At 48.2% G+C, this 24,061-nt stretch overlaps 1 long non-coding RNA gene across 1 annotated transcript in view; it reads right to left on the bottom strand.

Annotated features, from left to right (window-relative positions):
* The window catches only part of LOC139040347 (uncharacterized), a 31,197-nt gene extending 8,995 nt beyond the window's left edge, over positions 1 to 22,202 (bottom strand). The window contains exon 1 of the long non-coding RNA XR_011494716.1: positions 22,063 to 22,202. This is a non-coding gene — a long non-coding RNA (uncharacterized lncRNA). The remainder of the gene's footprint in view (positions 1 to 22,062) is intronic.
* Between the last annotated feature and the right edge of the window lie 1,859 nt (positions 22,203 to 24,061).

The raw sequence follows: 24,061 nt of genomic DNA, 5'->3' as shown, positions 1-24,061 counted from the left end.
TTAATTTCCTGAGGACCAGAAACAATCCCGCCAGCAAGGCTGACTCCCTCTGAGGTCTCTTCAGCTCTCACATCTATTGCCCAACCCAAAACCCATGACCAGAGGCATCTCGACCCATTCTCACCCAGCAATCCCCTTCTGGGTGTTCCTCGAGAAGAACTGAAATCAGGATGTGAAGAGCTATCTGCATCCCCTTGTTCACTGTAACATTATTCACAACAGCGGAGATATGGAAATGACCTAGTGTTTTTCGATGGATGCATGGATAAAGAAAATGCGGTATATACAGACAATGGAATATTATTCAGCCTTCAAAAAGAAGAAAATCCTGCCATATGAAATGACATGGGTGAACCTGGAAGACTGTGATAAGAGAAGCCAAATACTGCAGATTCCACTTACTCGACGTGTCTAACGCAGGCGAACTCCTAGAAGCAGAGAGCACATTGGTTGCTGCAGGGCTGGCGGCAGGGAGAAATGGGAGTTGCTGTTCAATGGGTACAAAGTGTCAGTTGTGCAGGAGGAATACGTTCTAGGGAGTGGCTCTCGACATTGTGCCTGTAATCAAAAACCTGCGATTGCACGCTGAAAAATCTAAGAAGGTACATCTCAGATAAATAAATAAGAAAGAGACAAAGAGAAAGCAAGAAACAGCTGACCATTTTTAAGCTCCAGAAGGGGAACTTCACAGTGAGAATGACGCCCTCAGGAATCGTCAATAGTCACGGCCCCCCGTCCCTCCATCTCCCTGCCCTACCGTTTCTAAACGCACAGTCAGCTGTCCAGCTTGAAATAAAAGGTTTATGTTGGGTTGTCACATGGATTCTTATGGCAATAACATTTGGAGCCTTTTACTGGGACATAAACTGCAAGCTAAAATGTCACCAGGTTTTATTAGACAATCCAAACTTAATTGCAAATAAGTTGATGTACTCGTAAAAGATGATGTAAGACTGCCATCGAAGCAGGCGTCCTGGGGCCGGCCGGGAGCACAAGGAGGCGATGACTGAGTGCTGCCTTGTCCTCCACTCCAAAAGGCATTGCTTGGTTTCTGAAGTACAAAGACGGAAGAATGATGTTGGCAGGAAGTGACATTATTACTTAATAATAATAACACAGGGAACCAGAGGTTAAAGGAGGTTGGTGCAAACCATGTTCCAAGACCATTTTCTCTGGAATAAAATTTTCATAAAGAGCTTTAAGTCTTTTTTATGGCCAGTGAGAACGTCGTTGGGAAATTAATGATGGATATGAATGATAAATCTGCTTTCATATGGAAGCACTGGTTTTATGAAAATATGCTTTTATGCCTCTAAGTCTGTAAATGAGAACAAGACAAGGATATGTCCAGAAGGGTCATTATTCCAAGCCTGGCCACCTGTCCCACCAACTTTGACGTCATTAAATTTATTGGAAATAATAATATAGATTGACAAAAAGCTATTTTTCATGCAATAGTTGTTAGTCTTCTCTTTTTTTTAAAGATATAATATGCTTAATATTTTGAAGACTCTCTGGTTTGGGTCAGAATCTTGTGTTTTTACCATATGCTTTCAGAAGGATCTACCCAGGGTAAAAACCACAAGAAAGCTATTTTATGAAAATCAAAATGCTCAAGACACCATCTGAGGCCATTTTTCTAATTGTTAATTTATCACCTATTAACCAAGTTTCCGAAAGCGATCGTCCAGGTTTCCTGTGGCGACATAACAAATTGTTACAAACTACATGGCTTAAAGCTACAGAAATGCACCCTCTCACAGTTCTGGAGGTGGGGAGCCTGAAATCACAGAGTTGGCAGTCATGCCATCTTCCTCCAAAGGCTCAGTGAAGCCCGCTGGCCTCTCCCAGCTTCGGTGGGGCCGCGACCCTCGGCATTGTGTGGCTTGCAGTGGTGTCACTCCAATCTCTCCTTCTGTCATCACACGGGCTTCTTCTCTGTATGTCCATCTCTGTGTCCAAATTTCCCTCTTACGAGGACCATAGTGATTGGCTTAGGATCCTCCCTAATCCAGTATAATGTCATCTTAATTAATTACATCTGCAAAGATCCTATTTCCAAATAAGGTCACATTCTGAGGTTCCTAGTGGACATGAATTTTGGGGAGACACTATTCAACCCAGTAGAAGGTAAATAGACTGTCCCCATCCATTGTCACAAAACACTCCTTCACTGGAACCCAGTGAAGTTGGGTCATCTTTGTGGTATGATATGGCCCCAGGTGTCCCAACCTGTACCACCTCCCCCACCCTGGCCATCTCTCCAGACTACTCAGCAGTTAACACTCCCTAATTTACTGAGCTTTTTATTTTTTATTCAACTGACTCACTTTCTTACTGAACGCGTTTTTGAAAGAAACTTGATGTCACTACCTTAAGTAAAAACAAGCCTCTCTGGCCTGCGACGTAAGCTGATCTTAGAACGATCAGTTCAAAGAAAGCCCAGCAAAGTGATGCGTCTAGCAGAAGCTGCCTTCTGCATGGGCTTCTGTATTTGTGGCAAAGGAAGATTGGCAGGTGGGAGCGAGGCAGCTCAGACAGGCCAGCGCCACAGGAGGCTCTCTGCTCTCTGTGTTCAGGACCGACAGTCAGAAAGGCCAGGACTCCTCTGCACATGGGTAGTGTCACTTGGTGCCAAGTCCCTGGGCCAGCTGAAAACATCTCCAAAAACGTCCACACTTGGGACCCACAATCAGAATGACCCCCACCCACGCTCTGAAGGCACGCAGACCTGGGTCCACTGGGGCGACTTTGGGCTCCGTATTCGTCCTTGGTAAATGGAGAGTTACGGTTACAAGACCTACTTGTTAAATCTCCAGAAGGGTGTCTACCCTCACGTCTCTCTTCTCCTTCTAACACTCTTGTCTTCACTGCGGTTTGACCAGGACCCACCAGTTGCCATGACAGCCTTGTGTTCAGGCCATCAGCCACACTTCTGACCTTCCTGGCCACAGAGCAACGGCTGACTTGGTGACACAGCCCGTGGCTGGCTCCCTCCCTGCAGCTGGACTCACCCTCTCCTGGGCTCCATCCTGCCCCTGGGAGCTGTTGCTCCTCTCTTTCAGGGCTGCTCTTCCTCAGCCCCATGCGTGTCGCTGGTCTGTTCCCCTCTCTGCACCCATTCTCAGGGTGATTATGCCTCCCCGAGGCTGCCGTCCCTACCTACATGGATGTATGTACCTCCAGGGCCAAGCCTCCAGCCCAGCATCCTTCGGCCAGTCACCTCTGCAGCCAGTTCACCTGGCTGACTCCCCTTCTGGACTCAGTTTCCATTCACCTCTCTGGGGGCCTTTCCCACTCCCCATACTAGGGCAGACGTGCTTCCTGGGCCTGCTTCCACACCCTGCACTTGCCATGAGAGGACTCAACCGGCTTTTTTGAACAGGCTTGTGCACCTCATTTCAGATCCCCACTAGACGGTAACTGTTTTAGGGGCAGGCATAGTTCTTATCCTAACACAGTATGGGCTCCAAGCAGCTGCTGCTTATTATTCATTCATTGATTTATTTATTTAAAAAGTTGGTGAGCACCTACCACGTGCCAGGCACTGAATTAGGTGATAGGGATTCACAGAGAACAAAAACAGGGAGCTGCTCCCCTCCTCCACCCCCGGCTTCACTGGCGTTTACATCACGGGAGGGGAGACAGACGATAAACAGATAAATTTAAAATATGTCGCATGATGACAAGCACTATGAAACAAGCAAAAGCCAGAGTGAGGGATGACAGAGGCAGAGTCCTGTCTAGACATGGCGAGGAGGGAAGGTGAGCTGGCAGCCTGGGCATCGGTGGGGGAGGAAGCAGACACCTGGTTACTGGGGGGCGGAGGAGATAAGGCCCTCCAGGTGTGGGGAAAGGCAGGGTGCTGGTGCAGCTGGCGCAGTGAGCAAGGGCAAGAGCAGTAGGTGAGGTCAACTGAGTTCAACACGGGAAGGAGGGTCGAGTCCCACGGCGCCCACTGTGCGCCACCATCATGGGCTCATTACATGACAATCTCGTTAGCTCAGCTCCTGAAGGAGAGCACGAGATCCAACTATCTCTTGGCAGTGAAGGTCTGACAGCTCAAAGGAGCAAGGTTCTAAGGGTGGGAGGCGAAGGGGAGGCTGAGTGCCTTCAAGGCCACACCTTCAGACTGCACACACCTGCAGCCCTCCTGGGCCTGCCAAACCACAGCCGGTCCAGGTGCCAAGTCAGCCCAGAGCTCACCCAACCTTGTGAGCAGAGAAGGAGCTTCCACCAGACTCCACATCAAGTAGCACAGCAAACTAAAGCCTGGATGCGTCTGTGGCCCATGGTGCATGCTCTGCATTTGCAAGAAAGAAAGTTCAAGAAATAGAACAAGAAAAGTTCAAGGCCAACGGCTTAGTGGTGGTGAGCGCTCCCACTTCCTAGCCTCTGGGTGCAATAAATTACTTCTTTTAAAAGGTCTGTTTTCAGGCAGGTGAGAGATTTCGGCCTGCGGTTGTCATCAGCATAAATTAGTGGCTTCTTTCAGAAGGGTTTATTTACTTAGCAGGTAAATTGGGTTAGATCATCACTAAATTTTGCCATTTGGCACATATGATATTTATGCACTTAATAGCTTCATTAAGGAGGTTTCTGGGAGTATATTACTGAGCGAGCCTATAGATCATTGGGCAATAAATTTAGAGAACTCTCCTTAGCATTTATCTAATTTGGCCATGGTTTTAATTAAGTGTTTCAGCTAATGATTCCCATTTATGTTTAATAAAATTTATTGTGTAAAAATAAGTTATCAAACGCCAATTTATTCAAGTTCTTACAACCGATGCGGCCACCGGAGTGCAGCATGTGGTAAGGGTGACAAGCTACACGTGGAGTCTCCCCAGCTCCCAAAGAAGCCCCCGGCAGAGGCATCCGCAGAGGTGCCCGAGCCCCCGTGATCACCTCAGAAGCCGTTTGCACTGAGGGGGAAAACGATGCGGTTAAGCTACCCTCGTCTGTGGTATAGAATGAAGTAGTCTAAGCAGCTGCAAATCAAGGCTGTTTTCGGAAATGGCTAAAAAACTGCAAGTTGGTGGCACTTGTCCTGGATGCCACACTTTGCCTCAGGTTCCCAGGCAGCGTCTTCTCCCTTTGAAATCAGCAATCCTTCCTCTCCTAACCACACCCACCGACAGTCCCTGACCCATTGAAGGGGATCGCGCCTTGTTCCTTTTTTAAAGATTGGCACCTGCGCTAACATCTGTGACAATCTTTTTTTCTCCTTTTTCTCCCCAAAGTCCCCCCAGTACATAATTATATATTCTAGTTGTGAGTGCCTCTGGTTGTGCTATGTGGGACGCTGCTGCCTCAGCATGACCTGATGACCCACGATCTGAACCGGCGAAACCTTGGACCACCCAAGCTGAGCGCATGAATTTAACCATTCAGCCTCAGGGCGGCCCCTTGCTTTGTTCTTTAAATGTGGCGACCCATATGTAGGCCTGGGCGGCTCTGCCCACGCCCCATCCCTCATGCCCGACCTCTGGTCCTCAGGCTACCCGGACTGTTCCTGGCTGACCAACACAACCAGCCCCCCAAAACACCCCTGCCTTCCCCATTCCTGGGTTTGCTGAGGACCAGCAAAGTCATGCCCCTCCTCAAGGCAGCCCACATCCTGTGACCAATTGATGTGGGGTACAAGCCCCGTGGTCCCAGCTCGGAACAATGCCAAAGAGTCACCGCTGCTCCAGAGCGTACCCCCCAACCACGGGGCCACTGAGGCCTTGCTGCAGCTTCATCACACCCCAGACCCCTCCTCTACTGCACTGCCTCCAGTTCCCCAGAGGTGTGGCTGCTGAGAACCGCCCCCAGTCAGCCAGCTCAGTCTACTTCACAGGGACCCCAAACTGCCATACTCTGTGGCCTCCCAACATTCCTCAGTGTCCATGCTGGACAAATACAGTGCCCTCAAAGAACTGCCAGGATGTTCATTGCAGCACTTTTTGTGAAATAGGAAAAACCGTAAATCAACTTTAAGGCCCAAAGAGGCTATATGAGATGTAGAATATTTCTACAGCACAAACTCTCCTGCAGTTAAAAAGGAGGAGGTGGGGGCCAGCTGGTGGCGTAGTGGTTAAGTCTGTGTGCCCCACTTCAGCAGCCCGTGGCTTGCAGTTCAGATCCCAGGCACAGACCCACACACTGCTCATCAAGCCATGCTGAGGCGACGTCTCACATACAAAGTAGAGGAAGATTGACACAGATGTTTGCTCAGGGCCAATCTTTCTCACCAAAAAAAAAAAAAGAGGAGGAAGTGGGTCTACATGTGGAAAACTAACCAAGTTGTGTTGAGCTAAAAAAGTCAAGAGATGTACATTACAATGATTTTTGTGTCAAAACAGAACAAAACAGTTTTAGATATTTTCTGCAGGTATTGATATATCAATAGATAGACCTCTAAATGCATAGAACATTCTAGAAGGAGACACAGAACTGATAACAGCAGTTACCTCTGAACAGGGGCAAGGACTGAGAATGAGTGATAGGGAGAGGGACGAGGGGAGAGTTGGTCAGAAAACACTTTGCCCTCACCTGGAATGCTGCCATTTCTTTTTTTTTTTTTTTTTTACAAGAGAATATATTCGCATATCGATAGCTAAATTAACTGTTTGTGACTTTCTTGGAAGATGGTCTGGATAGTATAATTGTCACTGAAATGTATGGATGGGACCATTTATAAGGATGAAAAGGGAAAAAGCACATCAGAAATACATAGATGCCACTGTGTCTGCTTTGCTCCTCGATTAGAGGAAAATAATTGGGTTACTTGTGAAAAGAAAGCAGACTAAGAAAATATGTCTAATCCGCTACACCAAGCTGTTACCAATTTACAAAAGTCTTCAAAAAGCGTCGCCCTAAACCTTAGGATTTTCTTACTGGAAGTTGATGATAGCACTGGTGGTTGGTAAGCACCGAATAAAGCTGGGCCCTATCAATTCGGTTTTCTTGTTCTTGTAATTGAGGGGTTTTTTTCCTTTTAATTCACTGCCACTTTTTAATACCAATACAATTGAGGCAACTTATATTTAAGAATATCAGCATGTCCATCAACTTGGTGCAAGGTACAGATTAATTGTCACAGCCTGAGGGCACAGCATCGTCAATCAGAGAACAGCAGATCTGGAACCCCCTGGAGACCACCCAGCCCGGCCCCGCCACCTCATACCCAGGACAAAGGGTTAGAGTCGGCGAGTGACAAAATCATTCAAGGAGAACTTCAGTCTGAATCATATTAGCTAGCACGGCCCATTGCAATGGACATTTATATTTTGTCAACTCAGCTTTATTCCTCCTTTTTCTAGAAATAGCCCCAGTTTTCATTTCTGACTAGCTACATGATTTGTAGGTCCCAGTGCAAAATGTAAATGTGGGGCCCCTTGTTCAGCAATTGTTAAGAATTTCAAGATGGCAGCAGCAGAGCATTAAGCAAAGCACGGGACTCCTTCTGAGCGTGGGGCGGGCCCAGGCCACACACCCGTGAAGCCAGTCCTGTCTACTATTCTCCTCCACAAGGTGTGAGTAGAGACCACATCCAGCCCTAGGGCTAGAACGTGTGACCCTGTGCTAAACCAACTCCTACCTCACGTTGCCCTGGCCACACTGATGGGTTCAGGAGTGAGCGTGTGACCCAAATCAGAGTGGGTGCCCAATCAGAGTGACTCCTGGGGCTTATGCTTGGAGGCTCTATTCTCTTGATGGACCTTGGAACATGTAGCCCAGTTGCCACTGGCAGCCTTCCTGTGACCATGAGGAGAGAACATGTTTGAAAATAAAGCAAACACAATGCAGACAGTAGAGCTGAGCCAGGAGCTAGAAACAACGGGGCTCTGATAACATCTGTTAAGCCCTTACAGCAAACTTCTCCATCACACAATCCTATACATTTTTATTTGTTTAAAACATTTTGAGTTGTGTTTTCTGTCACTTCCACCCAAAAGCATCTTCTCTGGTATAAGTTCTCACAGATCATTAAGAGTGCACATTTTTCACAACCTTTTTGTGGGTGGCAATTTGGCAATGTCGATTAATATTTAAAATATCCTTGCCATTTGCCCCATGAACTCTATTTCTGGGAAGGAATTTATCCCACAGAAACCGTCATCCAATTATGCAGGGACATATTTTTTAAAAAATTGGTCTTTGCAGCATGGTTTGTAATAGTGAAAAATTGGAAGCAACCAAATCTCCATCAATACAGGACTGACTAAATAAATAAACTATGGCCATTACATTGTTCGGAACAAGAGAGAAGTTGAACAGAATGAGGTTGATACGTACTTTCATAGCAAGGGATCCACGATTTGTCGTCAAGTAGAAAGAAGCAAGCCGTATAAGAATGTTTTTCGTTGACCTCATTTTTGCAAAATAAGTTAATGAGAAGATGTTAGCATGTATCAAAAGAGAAAAAAGTTGCTGGAGAATTTGGGGGATTAAATAGAGGGGCTTTCGCTTTTGCAGAATACATAAAAATTCAAATCCTGCAGAACTCTAATGAGGATGTATTGCTTTTACACTGAAAAAAGGACAAGGCATTTTAAGTTCCAGAGTGCGTGATTTGTCTTGAGGCATTTGGCCATAACTAACTCTGTGACTCTTGCATTAAATAAACACTGTGAGATGCATATCTGCGGCTCCTAACCAGCAGCTCCTCGTGCAGATTCTCCACTGGCTGAGGACTGGCTCCGGAAGATTCAAGAATGCATGTGATGGCCATCTCGGGCACCAAGAATTCACATTCAGTGCTGATGTTGATAGGCCCAGAGAGGCTGATTTCCATCTCAGTATCCCCCAGTGAGTTGGGGCGCCACTTTTCCTGCCCATTTTCACATAATTGCCATCATATGTCTTGAATGTGCCTTTTATGTCAGAATTGAATGTTTATGAGACATAGTGGATCCCCTCTCGCTTACTGAGCTCTCAAGCCCTCATCTCTCTGTGAAGGAGTAAATATTTACTGAGGAGCTATGTGCCAAGAACTGAGGAAGCAGCGTTGACTGTGTCAGCGATGGCCCGTCATCCTGGACCCCAGCGGGGAAGACAGACATCAGGATCGCTGGAGAGAGGCAGGGCATTTTGCCACGTGTGCCAGGCTCACACAGCTCATGGGACCACAGAGGCTTCCGGAAGGGGTGCAGTGTCAGGTGAAGCCTGAGATGGGACAAGGGTCGTCAAGGACACGGGTCCACCCAGCAGAGGGACTCACACGTGTGAGGGCCTTGAGCCAAATAAGGAATGAGACTTGGAGAAACTAAAAGGTGCATGGCGAGTTAGGGAGAGAGACGCAAGCTTGGCGAGGCACAGCAGGCTGGGCCTTACAAACCACGTTCGACATTTCGTCATTTCTCCTATGGAAAATGTAACGCCTTTGTGATCATATTTGCACCACCGAGGGAACCCTCTGGCTGCAGTGTTGATAGTGGGTGGGAGAAGGACTGAGTTGGTCTGGGGAGACCCCTCAGAAGGAGTCCAAGAAAAGATCATGGAGGCGGAGCGAGGGGCTCTGGAGGCGGGAGCAGGCAGGGCAGTGACACTCACCCGGGGTCAGGCGGCAGCATCCAGCTGTCTCGGCAGTAGACTGGTTTGGGCTTGTGGGGAGACGGCATGAGGAGCCTGCTTCAGCCCAGCTCCCCTGTTTCACTGGCGTCCCTGAAGAGGGACAGTCTTTGCAACACTCCACCACCTACCTACTGTCAACTCTGTGCCGAAGGAAGATTGCACCAAACCCTTCAGGTCACCCCCACACACTCTCCCACACCCCATTTGACGCATGACAAGAGACAAAGCCAAGCGACCCCACCAGCAAGGCACTGCGGGACAGACTGGATGCAGGTTCAGCTTGTACAAAACGAAACTGTGGGCCCTCGTTCAAAAGGTGTTGAGAACCTCAAGCCAGGGCAGCAGAGCATTCAGCGGAGCACAGTGACCCCCAGCCCGGCCTGTGTGACCTCGCGGATTGCACATGCACGTGCAGCCTGGGTTCATCGTGAGGGTCAACCAAGGGGGGATCCGGCAGCCAAGTGGGCTGCTTGGTGAGAACTCACTCACACGATTGTTAGAGGAACGACGAGGCTGTGACGTGGACCTCTGCGGTTCACGCTCACAGGTTCTCCCAGCATATTTGGGGTTTGGCGCGGTCAGGGCAAGCTTCCTCCCACCTGAGAAGAGAGTCTGATCAACTAAAAAAATGCTTAAAATCTGTAGAAATGCCTTCCTTTAATGCAAGGAGCGGCTGCTTTAGCGTCTTCAAGAGCCATTCCACTCCCCGCTCGACAAGCTACCTGGAGAATTTGCACGTGCACAAGAAGAAGCTGCAGTCATTTCTCTCTGCTTTAAAATAATGGATTAATACATAAAGACGCACTCTGCCATTGCTTTTAATTTTCATTGTTAAAATCATCTCTATTCAAAGTGAACACCCTCCAGGACCTACATCTCAAAGAAGGGAGCACAGGTTGGGAGTTTTAAGGCCTGAAGGATTCTCTGCCCGCGTGATACTAGATCGAACAGGGTTAGTGTTTTTATTGCAATCACCATTTTTCTGCGAGCACTCTGGCTACAAAGTTCCATGGGCACTGAGCCATCTGCCCCAACCCTTTCTACCCACAGCCCTGTTTTGTTTTCAATTGTTTTGTTTCATTTGTTTTTTAGTGCATGATTTCACACAACACGAGGTTTTTCAGGACTGTATATGTGTCTGAATTTCGGGAGTCCCTTGAAGGGATCCAACAGCATCCACACACATGTCATTGCCCTGTCTGCATGGCTAAGAGCTTGGCCCTTGTCTGTACATTCCTGCTGCCACCAGGCCACAGCTCTGTCAGGGCGGCTGTCACTGTGTCGTGAGGCCACCTGCCCTTCCAGCAAGGAGCCAAGGGGATAAGCATGGGGTGAGAGAGGCAAGAAAGAGGCACATTGCAGAGGGTCCACGTTACTTTTTTGGGACCAGCAACTGGAATAATCCAGAGAAGGTGGATGGGAGATAGCGAGAGGGAGGGAAAGTAACTCCAAGGATAGGGAAGGGTCCGGGTCTCCAGACATCAAATCGCTGATGACATAGTAACAACCATCACCAAAAAGGATGGATAGATCACCGAAAACAGATGTTATGTGTGTGTATACACAGAAAGAGAGAAAGAGAAAACTCTGATTGGCTCCATTACGTCCACTTCCTCTCGACTGCCAAATCTTTACCATCTCACCCCGCTTCCACCTACTGGTCTTTCAAACTGGGCTCCCATTGTGGCTTCCCTGAAGCCCTGCAGTCCCACCGTGTGCTCAGGTATGTGCCTCTCCAGCGATGTCATCGGAGCAGTTTATCAGGCTGCTGCGTGGCTCACCTCTAGGGCGCCTTTCACACAGGAGGAAGCCCGGCAGGTGCAGTGAGCTGGCCTCATATCTGACCTCCCTTTAAGAAGAGAAATCACACGTCTTGGGTTCTGAGTTAGTTCCCAGGGCCTCTCCTAGCACCTGGCACAGACCAAGCCCTCAGTAGATGTCTGCTAGTTCCCCTCACTAATAGTGAATGCAGCACTAAATGTTTGAGCTGCCATGACCCAGACCTTATTCTGGGCGGGGGGAGGGCACTAAGCTGAGCCTCTCCTGCAAGGCCTCACTTCCCTCTTGCTAAGGAGGCAGATGTGGCTCTGATCCACACTTTAGAGACGAGTGGACTGAGCCACAGAGGTGAACTGGCTTGTCCAGGATCTGCTTCTGAGAGGTGGCCGTGCTGGGATGGCAACTGGGGCTGAGGAGCTCACAGCCCTGCTCTGACTTCACGTGCAGCAGTGCGGGGGTACAGGTTCACTCCCACCTTCCAAAGTCAAGACTGCACATTCTAGCATCACCAGCTGCAATTCCAGAAGTAACGCAGGGCCTGAGCTTTCAGTGAAAAACTCCTGTGTCTGTCGGCACCGAGCATCACTACTGTTCCAGACCCATCCTAGTTTCTCTGGATATTCCTCCCAGCCTCCTATCTGACTCCGCCGTCTAAATCCTTCTGCTGCCCTCCCCGTGCCATCAAAGTTCAACAGAAACCACCCATAATTCCAAGAGTTTATGTTCAAAAGAATTTCATTTGGATTAACAAGAAGGTAACAGAAGCCCTTTGATCTCAACAAGGCACGTACAGTTTCCTTCCATGGTTTAGGAAACAATTTTAGACTAATTATTTCTGACAACTTGCGAATGTTTGTAAACTTCTTCCAGCAGGCAGTGGCACAATTGTGTCCTCCTCTGACAAACAGAAAGGAGGTATCTTTGTGCCATGTGCCTGATGTCTTTTCCCCCAGAAGAATTCTGAATCCTTGATCTTCTCAGGCGCTCTGATTTCCGCCAAGATACAGAATTAATCAAAAGGTCCTCCCAGCCTTTTGAGTTAAATTTAACTAAGCACGTGAAAAGCGATCGTGGCAGGAATCGTCCCCTGCGGGTTACATCTTTTGTCATGTGGTCACGATGGTCATGGCCAGGCTCTGGCCTTCTTCCTGGCTCCGACTCCACCATCCTTTGTGTCGTTTCAATGTGTCTCTGCCGATAACCGTACAGCTGACGATAAACAAGGCTGGCAATCAAATAGAACCTGGATTCTTAATCAACTTCACCATTAAGGAAAATTGTCCCAAACCATGACTATTTGCAATGAGCCTGGAGCAGTCCTGGGCCCTCGCAGAAGCCCCCAGACCAATAGAAATTATAAATTCAGAACCACAGAGTTCCAGGGAGGCCACGTGAGGCCCCAGGGCTCAGTCCAACAGACAGACAGACTCCGGGCTGTCCCTCTGCGGCCTACTCATATTTTAATACCCTTTTGATTATTTGCCATTGTTAATTCAAGTTTATGCACAGCAGGCAGGTAGAAATATTGCAAAGTCAACCGGCCCTTAATCCCCAGCTAATCCCTGGTCAACTAACTATATCCTTCCTTTATTAAAAGAAAAAAAAAAAAGAAAAGAAAAAGGCACTCTTTTGTTGAAAACAAATTGCCAAGATGAAGAAAAGACCTTTTCCTCCCCTGGAGACCAATGTGTTAACTTCTACAACCCGGCCAAACAGAGGGGTTCACTCTCCCTGCTTCTCTGACATGTTCTGCCAGAACCAACAAAGTTCTCACTGTTTCCAACATAAATCTGTTTTGTGATTTTTGAATGAAAAAGTCCTTTCACCCCTCTGACTACAAGAAGAAATTGTCAATACTCACTATTAGGAGCTGGTCACAAAAGTGGGTACAAAAAGCAGAAACTTTGCCAAGGTGGTTTCTTTCCAAAAAGGAACAAAGACAAACTGTGGATTTTTAACTTTTCAAATGTGACCAGAAGCAGCGGATGCGACGGGAACTTCTCACATCACCTAATCAGGTTGCTCCCCTGAGCAGGTGTGGCGGGCGTCTCAGGGTGACTTGGTTTATAAGGAAAAGAAGCCCACTCAACCTGGCTCCAAAAGGAGCTTATTATGAGGAATCTTATGGAATCCAAGAAAAATGAAACAGCCAGCCTCAGACAGGACAGGCAGGAAACAGAAGTCCCCTGGAACTTGGCAATCCCGCCTGAGTGCCTGAGACCCTTCCCACCAGGCCAGGGTCCCATTGAGAGGAGCAGGAACTGGCACTCAAAGTCCCCCCACCCCAGACATCCCCCAGCTGAGTAATTCTGAGGCTAATGAGAGCGCCTGTTAGTCCTTCCCAGATGCAGTCACGTACCAGCATCACAGATTCTATCACATCCACACATCACCTACAGTATTGTCTGCTTCGTATCGTCTCTGTAATCAGTAATTAATAAAACAATTTTAAGAAAAAAATTGTAACCCCCTTTGGGAAGACAATTTGGCAATGTAGGTCAAGATTACACATTAGTGTTCTCTCTGACCCTCAAGGCCAGCAAGGCCGCTTCCCCAGTGCGCTCGCCCGTGTAGGACTGGTGAAAGTGACGTTGTTCCCAGTTGCTCTGTGTCTAACACAGGGGATCAGAAGCAACTTGCCTGGCCATCAGGAGGGGATGTTAAATGAACTAGGGGCATCCATACACTGGAATTCCATGCAACAGAACAACGAATGGGGAAATATACGGATACGGAAAGCTCACCAGGGTAAGTTATTACGCACAAAAGGATACAGGGCTGTAAAGAAAGTATGCTGCCATTTGTGCAGAAAACGGTGCTGGGGAGAAGGCAGACTCACACCAGGCTGTATTTGCATAAACCCTTGGAAGGCTGCGCAGAAGTAAGAGCGATGATGACACGTGGGCGGGGGCCAGGTGCTGGCACACAGGGCTGGGAGGCATAATTTTCAATATGCACCTTTTTTATATAAACTTACTTTTGAGCTGGCTGAGTGTCTTATCTAGCCAAAAATAAACAGAGAAGTAATATGTTAAAAGGAAGTAAGTTGTAAATTCCAAAGACCATTCACTCCTGTAAATGGAAAACTAGCACCACTCTTCTTAACTAGACATAACCTTAAGGAAAAATGAAACACAACCAAACTGTCATCAACTTCCCGGCCCAGTCACCTGCAGAAGCTGCCAGCTCAGGCCCACTCGGTCTGTGTGAGACCACACACCAGTGGAGACGTCTTACATGACGTCATCGGGTCAAGGAAGAGCTGAAACGGGTGACTTCCTCACCAGGTGAGGCAACGTCATGTTATGCCATGGCTGTGAGCCGCCGCCCACGATCTTGCCTACCTGCTCGCCGGGAAACTCAAGCAGTCCACAACTGCTGGTCCTTTCCTTTCTCCTCTCCCCAGAGGTCGAGCCGTCTTAACGAACTGCAGCACGGACGTGGTCCTTGTGGCCGCTCATCACTTAGGAACGCTGCAGCACTTGGACACAGCTCTTGGGCTGGGTAACAAGCGGCACAGTAAATGCACAGCAATCTATTAAGTGCGCCACAGTCCACGCTTCACTCCTCGCCCTCTCCAAGGTGAACACAAGAGGTGTCAACAACTGGTTTGCGATGGTGTCTCAGAGCAGCGACAGGTAAATAATTTATTTTATTTTTTTAGCAGAAGTTAACAGCCCATGTAATCCGATGCATCAGTCTGCTTTCACAGACAGCCGCCCCTTAGCCTGTCTAGACCACAAGTCCCGGGGGCTGCAGACAAACGGGAGCCTGGACTTGGGGCAGGATTGGAGCAGTGGCGCTCCCTGGAGCCACAGATTCGATTTTAGTTTCAGAGTCTTCGGAGCGACACAGAGGAGCCCTGTATAGGGACCCATGTAGGGATGCTGATGCCAAATGGCTCTCCGCCCAGTGACAGCAGAGGACATTTGATCAGCGGCTCTCTCTGCATCCTTTTCACCTGAAGTTACTCTTGACAAGCAGCTTGGTGAACATGAATTTGGAGCTACATGTCCTACAAATGGAATATTAAACAGACGTTTTACAGCAAGGCTGCCAAGCCAGGGGACACTTGAGTGAGAAAACAGCTGAAGGATGAATTCTTTTGAGAAGTTTGATCTGCTGATACATCGAGCAGTGGGAGGAAGGCTCCAGCCCAGCATAACCAGGACACTTGATTGCTTTGTGGTCGTTCTGGCCTTGGCCCCGCTCTGAGCATCCAGTTAACCTGCAGGCTAGCCTCCGTGAGCGACAAGAGTGGGTGCAGGATCTGGGCTCCACGTGATCACAGCTAAATGGAGAGAGATAGAGCTTTGGCTCCCCAGGGGCCCACCACAGCCCTGAGTGTCACTCAAAGAAGACCACTAGGGGCATCTTTCCACCCTTGAACAGTCGCTGCAGCCTTAGGCTCATCAAAGTCACCCTGGAGTTGGTGGCAGTCATAATTCCAAGCCCACTCCCACAGCACGCATGTACACACACCCTTTACCATAGGGGTGGGAGTGAAACAGCATCCAACTTTGTAGGTGATAAATATTTTATTATAATTCCGACTATATTTAAATCACGGGCAGTATTATCAGCAGCTCACGATGACGGAGGACTTCTGAACCAGCATTTTACTAAGAGTTCTGCACGGATTCTTGCATTTCACCTTGACCCAGTGAAAGGACTTGCTCAAAGTCACGCAGCCCATACATGGCTAAGCTGCGATTTGAGCCCACGGCTCATCTCCAATGCCTGTTTCCGTGACGATTTTGCCGTGATGATAGCAATTCGAAGCACAAACTTTTCAGGTAACTAAAGAGATTTATTAGGACCCTTTGAGTGCACATAACAAAGATCTGACTCAAACAGGTTTCAGAAATTAGAAAATGGGAAAGGAGGGACTTAGGGGCTCGTGCAAATGAAAGTCCAGTCCTGGCTGGACACAGATGCTCAAATGGGATCACTGGGACCAAGCCTCCCTCCTTCTCTCAGCTTCACTTTCCTGGGTGGTGGCTTCTCTCTCAGGACCCTCTGTTCACAGGAACTCCGTGCCTGCCCGACACCAGTTCAGCAACCCGGCAGGAAGCCAGCCTCCAGATTCATCCTTATTGGGCTGTCTTGGGTAACAAGCCCAGCCTTGAATCAATCACTGAGGCCAAGAGTTTAGAATATGCAAACTTTCCAGACCTGGGTCCTGTGTGCATCATGCGGAGGAAGAGGAAAAGGGATGTTCCCAAAGATAAAACAGAGGCTGGCCTTCCTGAGAGCGGGGATGGATGCCAGATGGAAGAAGACAACAGACGGCTGCTGCAAAGGTGTGTGCATTCCTCCCCCGTCAAGCCTGTGTGCAGCAGCACAGCGCAGCCAGTGGCCTGTTGACACTTCCGCTTCCCCGTCCACCTGCCTGCCTGGCCTGGCCCGCCTCGTTCCTCCTCTCCTGCCTCCGCAGATAGCCCAGAGCCTGAAGGAAGGGCCAATTCCCAGCAAATATATAAAACTGGTGGAGTTTTCCCACTTTGCTCTGGACAACATTCTTGCACTCGTTTGCATGTAGGTGTCCCTTCCCTCTTCCCAGCCTGCACTCAGGAAGCTCTGCCACTGGTCCTTCACACCTGAGTCCAATGTTTCCCAAACTCGAAGAGTCTAGGAACCCCCTGTGAATTATACCAAATCCACAAATAACCTGTGCCACACTGTTTAATGTTTTTCTTCGAATTATCTCACTTTTCAAGTCCAAACAAAAGTGAAACTTGCCACACATAGAAAGCAATAGTAAAAAATAAATAAACACTATGAAAATAAATGAATATTATTAGATTCTGCCTAGATACTATGGCCTATTGGACTCTGGGCCCCAGGGTCTGTTCTCCCTGTTAACAATGGGAAAGTAACAAGGATGGAGAGCTGGTAAAGATGGCATCGCCCCAATGGAGACGCTCCCTGCTGCTCTCAGAGAGACTGAGAGACTCAAAGACAGAACTGTTTCTGTGTGAGGCAGAATTCAATGCTGAGTCTCTGAACATCCTCCTGGTGGTAAGTGCTCCTCACTTGGGGAGGCACTGCCCTGGAAAAGCCGTCCCGAGACCTCAGCCCTCCTCCTGGAATGAACGAGAACACTCCATAGGGAGCCGTTTCTGGTCCAGGAAAAAAGCCGATGCGCTACGCTCTTGGAAGGAAAGCGATCGATACCGGCCCTGTGGTTTATGTAATGCACAAATATTGGAGCCCTTAATCTGCACTTGAATGAATCCCTCACCTCAAGTCCAGACAGGGTCAGCCAGGGACCTCGGTGAATTAAGACAGAAAGTGGCTACTTCTCCCTTGGGAGCTGTTGGGGCTGTTGTCTCCTGCGGCTCCATCACAATTTACTGCTGTTTATGGAAGAGCGTGGTAACATGCAAGAGGATGGCAGGCCACTCCTCATCGTCAGAGGGAAAATGGAGGGCAAGATCCTAAGGAAATGGGGTTTCCAAGGAAGGAGAGAAAATAAGGCAGTATGTGTCTATACGGCAATGTCGCATGGAGCCATCATAAAGAATAATATAAATCTATATCTACTAACACAGAGAGACATCCAGACAAATCAGAGGAAAAGCAAAGCAGCTATCTATGGTTTTATCATATTGAGTGATATTCAAACATATCCCTATGTTTTATACACATCATATAATATAGACATTTCTGGCACTTACTACACGCCAAGGTCTGCACTGGGAATCCTATATGCCTTACTTAGCTCGTTTCACCCTCAAAACTTCCCTGAAGGCAGGGATCCTGAGTCCCACTTTCCGTCAGTGGGAATCAAGACTTGGTGAAGCTAAGTAAGTTACCAAAGTTCTGGGGAGCCTGGACCAGAAAACTTTCTGGTGCTGGAATTGGCACTAGATGCCACAGTGTGCATGAAAGAAGGATCTGGAAAACTAAACACACTAAAACATCAACAGCCTTGACGTTTAGGGGGTGGAATGGGGAAGAGAGGAGCTCTTTTGCCCCTTTTACTCTATATGCGTCCATGTCATTTACTTTACATTGAGCATGTCTAAGTTTTGTATTTAAAATTGAATCCGATTCTGGTTCCAGGTAAGACAGAGAAAGGTCACTCCACCCTGTCTCTCCCACTGAATGCAGCTATAAATCCTAGACAACATTGCCTCCGAGGACTCTGGAGAGCACACAGGAGTAGGAAAATCCCAGGTGACCAGAATTTGAAGTACCCCTGACTGGCAGTTAGCTGCCCATCTGTTCCTTCAGAATCCTCAGCCTGATCTCAGCAAAGCCTGAGACCCAGACGTGGGCACCAGGACTCAGACATTGAGAACCCAAGAGGAGGGCTTTTGTTCTGGCTTGAGGAATGGGAAAGGGGACTCCTCAGGCTCAGATTGTGCAGAAATCCCCCTCCTTGTTTGTCTTTTCTCCACTCCCTCAGCGCCCAAGCAATCAGCCGTCGCAGCATGAGGGGCCCCAAAGTGCCAAAATCCTGAGGAAGGAGAGTCTTTCTTTCTAGTCGGTGTGCTGTGGTCCCAAGAGTGTGGTGTGAACCCCTGTGGTTTACTTTCCTCTCTCTGCCCTCCAGCACTTGGACCCAGGGTGGGCGCAGTCACAGAAGAGCATCGAAGAGTTGGGTAAGTGAAGCCCCAGCTTTCTGGATGGACGATGGGAAAGAAGATCCTCAGGGAGCCAGAAAGCCCCACGGAGACCGCAAAGAGGGAGGAGCTGGGGAAGCAACCCCATAAAGCTGTTAATGAATTCCAGTCACACAGAGGAGGACCAGATCCGAAACCACATACCAACTAATCTATCAGCCACTGGCCTCTGGGTGTCACACACAAGGGACAGATCTAAGAAGCGTGTCAAGACTTTGAAAACTGAGCTGACCATTGGAAGGCCAACCCACAGGTGAGTTGGAATTTGTGGCCTGAACCTAACCAGTTCAACTGTCTGCTAAAATAAAAATGTCAACATTCTCCATAAGTCTCCATAAACAAGACTTAGAGTCTCATAACATAATAATCAAAATGTCCAGGATACAATCCAGAATGACTCAGCTTAGAAAGAATCAAGAAAATCTTAACACACATAGGAAAAAGTCATCAACAGACGCCAAAACCAAGATGGCATAGATGCTGGAATTTTATGACCAAGACTTTAAAGCAATTATCATAAAAATGCTCAAAAAAAGCAATCACAAACATTTTTCAAATGAATAGAAAATGAGAAAAATCTCAAAAAATAAATAGAAAATGTAAAGAAAACCAAATCGAAATTATAAAACTGAAAAAAAAAATACAATAACTGGAATAAAAAACTCACTAAATGGGCTCAAAAGCAGAATAAGAGAAGACAGAAGGAAAAATCAGTGTCAGTGAAGTTGAAGATAAACAGAAATTATCTAATCTGGACAACAGAGAGAAAAAACAAGTTAAAAAACTGAAAAGAGCCTCCAAGACCTGTGGGACAATAGCAAAAGTTTTAATAGTAATGTCATCGGAGTCCCAGAAAGAGAGGAGAAAGAGTGCAGGGCTGAAAAATTATTTGATGAAATACTGGATGAAAAGTTGGCAAAAAATATAAACCTACAGATTTATAGAAAATCTGGAATTTCAGCAAATTCCAAATGCAAGACACCCAAAGAAATCCACATTCCGACACATTGTAGTCAAACTACTGAAAACTAAAGTGAATGAAAAAAATCTTGAAACATCTGGGGAAGAACCACCTGCAGGGGACAGTGTCTGAAGGACACCAGGTTTCTCCTCAGGAATTGTGGAGGCCAGAGGAAGTGGCACACCATTTTCAAAAGGCTGACAGGAAAGAATGGTCAACCAGAAGTCGATGTCCAGAGAAAACATCCTTCAGGACAAAAGGCAAAATAAAGACGTTCTCACGGGGCCGGCTCCGTGGCCGAGCGGTTAAGTTCATGCTCTCCACTGCGGCGGCCCAGGGTTCAGATCCTGAGCGCGGACATGGCACCGCTCGTAAGGCCACGTTGAGGTGGCGTCCCACATCCCACAACTAGAAGGACCTGCAACTAAGATATACAACTGTGTACGGGGGGGGGGGGTTTGGGGAGATAAAGCAGAAATAAAAAAGATTGGCATCAGTTGTTGGCCCAGGTGCCAATCTTTAAAAAAAAAAAAAAAAGGATGCTCTCAGATGAAGGAAAACCAGGAGAATTTATTAGGAGCAGATCTTCACTACTAGAGAAGCTAAAGAAAGTTCTTCAAACAGAAGGAAACTCCAGACCTCAGAAATGAAGGGGAAGCATCAGAAATGGTGAGTTTCTGAGCAAATAGAATCCACAATTGTTCTCCTCTTGGGTTTTTAAAAATATGTTTAAGGTTGGGAAATAACAGTGATAACTTCTGACGGGTTTCCAGAGCATTTAGATGCAATATATAAAACAACTACAACATAAAGGGAGGGAGTAAAGGGACGCATAAAATCTTCTGAATTCTGAACACATCAGCTGCTCACCAGTGGCTCACAAAAATTATGTAGTAAATATATTCTACAGCAACCACACCGTGCGCTGTCCCAAGACCCCTGCTGGGCAATAGGGAGACTTTGATGAACAGGCCAGGCTGGTCTGCGAAGGCTCTGAGATCCATCCGTGCCCCGATGCCCAGATGGTACCTAAGAGAACAGAGCCGGGTGCCTCCTGATTCAGGCCTCCTGGGGTCTGAGGGGAACAGGTTTTGCCTCTCAGCTTCTCCCAGCATCTTCCTCTAAAAGCAAACTAGCGGAGCCCTCAAGGTCTCAGATAAGGCAGGAGGCCTGGGGCTCTTCATGCACTTTCAATCATTTTCTTTGTTTTACCAACTGTGTTGTATTTTTGCAGACTCTTGGTCAGAAAGCTTCTCTATCATGCACACTGATGATGAGCAGAATATATACAATTACACACACACACACACAGTGTGTTGGCTGTCGTTTACTGCTCTCATAAGCCAATATCGCTGGTGTGCCCAGTTTGGTCCTCAGGAGCCGTGGGACCAAAGTGTTACGCTCACAGCCAGAGCCTCCGCCTCTCGCCCCTCGGGAATTTTCTCGCTGAGCTAGCAGCAGCAATAAATGATGTGATTTGCGATCTGTCCCTTTGCTCTGGGGATTGTAAATGCAGCCATAGTATATGATGCAAAGGGCCGGGCTGTTCCCAGCCTCCCAAGCAAGCAGCTACCCAAGGCTGTAATTTCACTTTATCTCTCTCCCATTAAAAGGCAATTGAAAGTGAACCGAGGAGAATGAGGGCTGCCTGCAACTTCGGGAACCCTTGAACAGCGCTTGCTGAAGGGCGGCTGGTGGACCAAAGGCACCTGGCGCTAAAGGAATGGGACAAAGGAAGCCATTTGCAGAACAGCAAATTCACAATAACAATAGTAACAGCAGCAGCGGCTACAATAACCACTGCTATCTGTGGACGCTTGTCATCGCAGGCTCTGTGCTGAGGGCCACAGGTGCAGGACTTCATTCATCCCGTGAGACCAATTTGCAGTGGAAGAATCTGAGTGAGGCCCAGGGAGGTCTCAGCTTGTAAGTCAGGGAACCAGGTGATGAATTTGGTTCTGCCTGACTCAGAAGCTTATGCTCAAAACTGCTATGTGTTCCGACCTCCAGAACCCGGAGGGACTAGCAGAGCCCTGCGTTTGGATTCCGTTTTTAAAATTGCATAAGGGAGTCCAGCCGATGCTTTTCATCAGCAAGCATTTGGCACCAGGACCAAGATTCAGAGCTCACCTCCAAATCCCAAGTTCTTTCGATGACTTCTTGCTAGCTGGGACCCCAGGGCTCTCCCTTCCGGTTCTGTGGATGCAGTTCCCAAGGAATTCACATCCCGAGTGACCCCAGAACCAGTGGTGACCACACCATGGGAGGGCAGGACTCCACAGGCCCGGGAGCAGCTGCAGGCACAGAGGTGGGGGAAGGGCACTGACGGGCAGCGTTGACATCTGTGATTAAGACTCAGGAAATGCAGCAGAATCGGCAGTATCTACAGGCCTGGATGAATCTCATGTCACAACAGAAGCAGAGGAGCATTTTTTAAAGTCAGTGAAAATCCTCAAGAATAGTACGATGACTGGGGCCACACAGGCTCCACTGTCGGGGTTTATGCACTGGCTCCCCCAACCTGTCGCTCTGAGGCCTTGAGAAATTCACCTGGCTGAGACCCCACATTCAGTCCATGAACCCGGGGCAAGGATGGTACCCATGCAGCTTGTGGGATGTAGTGAGGGGTCAATAAAAAATGTACATAAAACGTCTAACACAGTAAATGGGAATTAATAATCGTGCAATAAACATTAGATATAAGTAAATGCATTCTTACTGATAATAACAGCCCCAGACATTTTAGCAGGCAGTGGGTGCTTTCCCCATTTGGAGCTGGGTTTTTGTCAAATCATGATGCTGGTCAAATCTAAGGGCCTTTTCTGCAACCTTTTGCACCTTTTCTCCTTTTCTCAAATCCCAGGCTGGTGGTAAACACTAGTTGTCTTGTTCCTAAGGAAAGCAACTCTAAGTGTAAGCTGTGCATAGCTGGCTGCTCCTGGCTCCTGAACACTCTCAGTTAGACAGGGAGGCTGAGAAGAGCAGTGTGGCGAGCTGTGGAGCACCACGAGGTCTGGAACGTTCCACAGAGCCCTCACCTTACAGGGCACTTGACTCCCCGGCGGGAAGGCCAGTCCACCTCTCATCTCACAGGGAGGGGAGCTAAAGTCAGCAGAGGGGAATGGTCTGCTCAAGGTCGATTAACGAATTAATGGAAGATGTGGGCACAGGACCGACTGTCACTGATGCCATCTCGTGTCCTTCCCACCTCCTCCCATCACCTGGATGCCTCCCACTTCGTGTAAGGGAGACATGTCTGCTAAGCTCTTTCTGTTGCAAGTGATAAAATCCAACCCAAGTTGGCTGACGTTTGAAAGAGCAAGTTACTGGCTCACATTCAGCGAAGTTTAGGGGCACTGTGTCTTCAGGACCGGCCGGGCTCAGAGGATGATGCAGGAGGCTGCCCTGCAGCAACTCCTAGCCCCCATTGTCACAACACCTAGGTGAGGAGGAGAGCGCAGCTTCCCCTTAATTCAAGCAAGAGACAGAATTAAGTCTCCTTGCCTCTGATTGGCTTCATTAAGTCATGTGCCCCTACCTGAACCAATCACAGTTGCTAAGGGGCGTGTGGCTCTTTGATTGACAGGCTTGGGTCACAAGCTCACCATGTGAACAGTCTCTCCCATTCCACTGAGGGAAACAGAAGCCAGCCTAGATCTTTCTTGCACTCTGGTTTCTGAGTAGGGTTAGCTAGAGATGGGAGTAGCTTCCTGCTGTTTCTAATCTCCAAGTTGCCTCCCCATCCCACTGGCTTCTCTGCTCTTCCATCTCTGGTGTAATAACCCCAGGACAAAGAAAAATGGGAGGCACTATCAGAACACAGATGCCAAGGCCATACTGCTGAGGTTGAATCATGGCAGGAGAGTACTGGCTGGAGATGGGAACAAGGTAGGGCCGCTGCCCAGTAGAGCTAAAGCCAGTGCTGGAGACACCACCCAAGGCCCGTGAGAGAGCAGAGAAGCCAGGTCACTTCTCTCCTCCCGCCTTCCTCTCTTCCATCTGTGTCCCCCATTGGCTGAGGCCAGTTGGCTGGGAAATGGAGTTCCTCATGATGCAGGTGAGAGCAGAGAGGGAAGAGGAGTGGATCTGAGAGCAGGCCAGCAAATGGCCAGCCCTGACAGAGTGGTGT

The sequence above is a fragment of the Equus asinus genome, chromosome 15 (assembly GCF_041296235.1).
Source record: "Equus asinus isolate D_3611 breed Donkey chromosome 15, EquAss-T2T_v2, whole genome shotgun sequence".
In the NCBI taxonomy this organism is placed as follows: Eukaryota; Metazoa; Chordata; class Mammalia; order Perissodactyla; family Equidae; genus Equus; species Equus asinus.
This window is presented reverse-complemented; position numbering and strand designations above follow the sequence as displayed.